This window comes from Lipotes vexillifer, unplaced genomic scaffold (genome assembly GCF_000442215.2).
Source record: "Lipotes vexillifer unplaced genomic scaffold, Lipotes_vexillifer_v1.1 C27428017, whole genome shotgun sequence".
NCBI classification, from domain to species: Eukaryota; Metazoa; Chordata; class Mammalia; order Artiodactyla; family Lipotidae; genus Lipotes; species Lipotes vexillifer.
In genome coordinates, this window is record NW_006786167.1 from 1 (window position 1) to 5499 (window position 5499).

At 39.1% G+C, this 5499-nt stretch overlaps 1 pseudogene; it reads left to right on the forward strand.

Annotated features, from left to right (window-relative positions):
- Positions 1 to 397: 397 nt before the first annotated feature.
- Positions 398 to 2431, forward strand: LOC103087092 (SUMO-specific isopeptidase USPL1 pseudogene; annotated as a pseudogene).
- Positions 2432 to 5499: the final 3068 nt, after the last annotated feature.

A 5499-nucleotide genomic window follows, 5' to 3' on the forward strand; every position in this document is an offset into this window, starting at 1 on the left:
CCTGCTTGACAAATGAGAAAACAGGAGCTCAGAAATAAAATAAGAGCAGACACCTAAAGACCTAAGCTGCTTTTTCTAACCCCAAAAAGAAATGAAATAAGAATTGAATTAAGTGTTGGCATTTGAGTTAACAAGCTTCATTTATCTTGAAAATTCATTATATTATGAAAAACTTAATCTATTTTCTAATATTGTTAGGTATATTAGGTGATACTGTACTGTATTCTAAGTTCCAGAAGTTAAGGATACTTCTGTCTTGATTTTTGTGGGCATTTTAGAAAAGAGTAAACACTACCCCAATTTTTCACATTTCTGGATGTTAGTGTATAACTTTTGTTATCCGAATAAGGACTTTTAACATTTGGCAGAGAAAAATGGTGACCTAAGGCATAAGGCCATGTTTTCAAGCATTCTCCTTTGGTGGATATCCAGTGATACAGCGGTTAAAAAGGCCAGAGGAAAGTTAACCCAGGATGGTGGTTTTTTTGAATGTCTAACATCTTTCACTTTCCTTCCCCATCCCCCAGGAAGTTGGCTGGAATGTGATGACTTAAAAGGCCCGTGTTCTGAAAGGCATGAGAAATTTCAGGTTCCTGCTTCAGAGGTACATATTGTTATCTGGGAAAGAAAAACATCCCAAATGACAGATAAAGCACCTGCCTGCTGCCCACTTAAAAAGACTTATGATCAGCACGCTTTCGGAGATGAGAATCAAGTATCTCCAGCACTGTGTTCTGTAGGTGATGCTGCCTCAGCTGAAATGTCCTCAGTAACTCACCCCACAAAAGTGTCAGTTGCTCCTAATACTCTTTCACAGGATGAAGCCGTAACTTTTGAACATCATTTATTTTCAGGTCTTAAAGATTTGGTCGACAAGAATATTTCACCTTTGACATTTGAAGAAATACAGGTTAACTCTGAAGGTTTTTTATTAGAAAATAAACCTGTGGCAGAGAATGCAGGGGTTGTCAAAACACATACTTTGCAATCGCAAGAGTCACTAATAGCTTCTTTAGTATCGGCTCCATGCAAGGACAAGCTTACCCAAGACCAGTTTGTGGATTTAAGCTTTTCATCTCAACTTGTAAATACAGATGTGCCATCAGTACAGCTGAATACAGAAGGTACTGTAGTTACTCAGCCTGTGAATGATATTCGTGCTACTGACCTTACACAGAGAGTAAAGTCAGTAGAAACTGAGGGTACAGTTGCCTTAGAGAAGGATGCTCCATCGAAACAATTTATTTTACCAAAAACTGAGAAATTAAAACCAGAACAACATGTTACATCTCAGGTGTCTGATTTGAAGGAAAAAGAAACTGCAGCATCTTCTCAAACCGTAACAGCTAAGCTGTCACAGAATCCATTTCTGAAAGAAAATCAGAAAAAACCATTTGTGGGAAGTTGGGTTAAAGGCTTATTAAGCAAGGGTGTTTCTTTTATGCCATTTTATGTTTCAGCTCATAATAGAAACACTGTGACTGATTTGCAGCCTTCAGTTAAGGGGGCAAGTAATTTTGGTGGCTTTAAAACTAAAGGCACAAAACAAAAGGGTAACTGGGCATCCAGGGAAGCTCATAGTTGTACAAGTAAGCCTCCTCCAGTTAGTAATCCTGCACCAAGCCATCCATCACCAATTAGCACAGCTTCTGCTCTCCCTGCTAATGGTCATGGTGATTTGGAAGTTTTGAAGAAATGTGAAAACGCCTCATATGGAGCTCATCACCTCAACCACAGTTCTCATGGAAATGAAAATGGTGTTTCTTCAGCAAACCCTGGAGGCTCAGTTGAGGGTCAGATTCATAAACTTCGTCTAAAACTTCTTAAAAAACTTAAGGCAAAAAAGAAGAAATTAGCTGCTCTTATGTCTTCCCCCCAAAATGGAACACTTCCAAGTGAAAATTTAGAACATATGTCCCATTGTGGATCTCCAAATGACTGTGAATCAATAGAAGACTTGTTAAAAGAACTACAACGTCAAATTGATATTGCCGATAGTAAATCTGGATGCACCACAGCTCCTAGCGTTTCCTCACACAGTAGTCAAACTCATGAAGAAATCTTAGCAGAATTACTGTCCCCTACAACTGTTGTTTCAACAGAGCTCTCAGAAAATGAGGAGGCTGGCTTTAGGTACTTAGAAATGGGAGACAATCATATCCCAGCACCAGTACCTAATGAATTAAACAATATTCCCCAAAACATTCATCTGAGACAGGACCATAATTACTGCAGCCCCACTAAGAAAAATCAATGCATAGTTCAGCCAGACTCACTCACAAATAATGCCTGTGTTACAACATTGAACTCGGAAAATCCCATGAAGACTGATATTTTTGATGAGTTTTTTTCTACTTCAGCGTTAAATTCTTCAGCAAGTGACACATTAGACTTCCCTCATTTTGATGACTATCTGTTTGAGAATTGTTGAATGCTTGGTAACTCTTTTTAGTTTAATATTTATTATTACTCTTGGAAAAATTTACTGTGTTTTTAGATAGTGTTTACACACTGGCCTTGTCATGAACAAAATGTAAGCTACTGAAGGTTTTACCTTTGGTTATGCCCACAAAGCATATGATCTGTTTCACAAGTTTAAATGATGAGGAATTTGTTCTCCTTGTTGGCTTCGTTTTGTGTTTGTAGGAGAATGAGGATTTCAAAATGTTAAAAATGAAAAGTAGTTTATAGTTTCTGGCAGTTTGTACAGTTGCGTACATTAAATTTCCACATTTTAAATTTTAGTTCTGTTGGTTCAGGCAAAACACTAGTTGACACAGACTTAAGTCATTGTACATGGTACATGAACACATGACTGTTTTGCTAGTGGTTTTGTGGTCTTACGTAAGAGTCTCAGCCTGTCTCTTCTACCAGTAGAGTGGTGTAGAATGTAAGCTCCCCTCATACAACTTGTTTCCTCTTTCTCTCTTCACGAAAGATGGCAGGAAACTTGTTACTAGAACTTTATATAATGTTAGGTGATCAAAAAACTGATCTGTAACGGGAAAAAGTAACCTATTTTTGTGTTGATGTGCTAAGAGTTTACATTATAAGCATCATCTTTCTACCCCAAGACACTTATTTCTGTCACCAAAGTGGGACACCATGTAACAGTTATATTTTGGGAGAAATAGCCAGTGCATGTAAGGCTTGCCTGTGTTGGATTCTACTATAAATGAAACTTTAATTCATTTAAACCTCAACGTTCCGATGAGCAAGGTACTCATCACTTTTAACAGATAAGGAAACAGCACAGAACTAGTAAGTTGTAGAGCTGGGATTGAGTATAGAGTGGTTACTACAGTGCTTGAACTTAATATATGTTTTACCTCTAGCTTCATTTAAGGTTTGGGTGCCCGAACAGCACCACTGCTATAGTGATTTGAGTTAGTAGCAGAGTTCCTAAGGTTTGAAGGTGGCAGTCTTGGGGGAGAATATACTTTGCTAGGGACTCAGTACTGCAAAAATGATTTGTCAAAATTACTCCCAAACCTCCCCCTCCCTTTTTTTCTGATTGCAGAAGTAAAAAGTCATGTTTATTGTCAGGAAAAACTGGGAAAATACAGGAAAACACCAAGAAGATTTCGGAGCATTCATCTTAACACTTAGTGGTAATAACTACTGCAAACATTTTCATATTTTTATGCATTTAGACTTTAAGAAATAAATATGAGATTCTCTTGTACCTGTTTGTTAATGCTGTTTGTTAATGTTTAATGAGCATCTTTCCATGTTAGTTAGTTAGACAACTTTTGGATAGCTATATAATGTTACATTGTGTGTATTACCATTGTTCCACCAATTTATATTTTGAGGTGATTTGTATTGTTTTGTTATTGTTAATTATCCTTATTGATAAAAATTTTCACAGATCCAAGTTTTATTTTCTGGGAGTGGAATTTCTGGGTCAAAGACTATGCACTTTTCTCTTTGCATGGCTTTGCCGAACCCTCACCAACACCAGGTAGTAGCATTGAAGGGGGAAAAAACCTTGGCTGGTTTTGGTTACATTTCCATGATTATTAGTGAGGTTGAATCTTTTCTGTAACTTTATTGGCCAGTTGAGTTTCGTTGAGGAATTGCTTATCCATCCTTGTTATTATTCATTCAACTATTTCTAGATTTCTGCTGAGTGCCAAGCACTGTTGTAAACCTCAGATATAAGGCAATAAAAATAAATGAATAAATAAAAGGAAATTCTTGCCTTTTAGTAGTTTGCCTTCTAAACAAGGAGGTAAATATATAATGTTGGGTGGTAATAGGGGATACATACGGTTGACTCCTGTTATTTGTGGTACTTCCGTTGTATCAAGTCACCACAAACACTGAATTAGCGAATACTGGACCACTGCTCCTGGGGGAATGCAGTTAGGTTCCTGTGAGCCTCTGGTCACAACATTTTTGTCACCTGATCAACAAATGTTGTTTTTTGTGTGTTTCTGTTTAAAGATACCTTATGTAGTATATATTGTTGATTTATTAATATTGAACACAAGGTCACCAAGCGCTGTAACTCCTGCCTGAATGGAGCTCATCCCACACATGTTTTTTTCTATGAGGCATGTCACACCTTTCTTGCACTTTGGAATACTAGACAGCACTTGAGCACCACACTTGGGGGCCATTTTAAACAAGTGAAATAACCAACGAAAAGGACAAAAAATGTCCATAAGACATTTGGTCCACGCCAGTGGTCCTTGAAATTTGGTCCAATCCAAAATGTCCATGAGCATATTTGGTCCACGCCAAATGATCTGTACCAAATAGCAAGAGCCTTGATATTTGGCATGGACCAAATGTACTGCAAGGGTTTCAGAATTTTCACTGCTGTGTACATGTCCATAAATGACCACAGGAGCACTGCAAGTATTGATTTTTAGGGTTACAAATAAATTTTGGCAAGTAGGCAAATTCACAAATGTAGACTCTTCAAATAATGACGATTGACTAACGTCAGGTGGCACTCAATGCTGTGGAGAAAAGTGGGTGAGTGATGGGAGGACTAATTTAGACTGAGTGGGCTTGGAAGGTGCTTGGAGTGACATGACATTTGAGCGGGTACTTCAGTGAGGTTAGGGACGTAGCCACGGGACTGGACGCAGGGCATTCCAGGAAGAGCAGAAGTCCTGAGGAGTGAGGGTGCTTGGCAGGATCGAGAACAGGGAAGGGGCCAGTGTGCTTGAGCAGAGTGAGGCGAGGGAAGGAGAATTATAACGAGATCAGAGAGGTTGGCAGAAGCCAGATCACGTGTGGCTTTGTGGAGCATAGTAAAGACCTTGTCTATGCTTGAGAAAAATGGGAAGCCACTGGAAGGTTTCAGGCAAGGGAATAACACGGTCTAGTTTTGTTTTTGTTTTTTTTTGTTTTGTTTTTTTTTGCGGTACGCGGGCCTCTCACTGTCATGGCCTCTCCCGTTGCGGAGCACAGGTTTCGGACGCGCAGGCCCAGAGGCCATGGCTTACGGGCCCAGCCGCTCCGCGGCATGTGGGATCCTCCCGG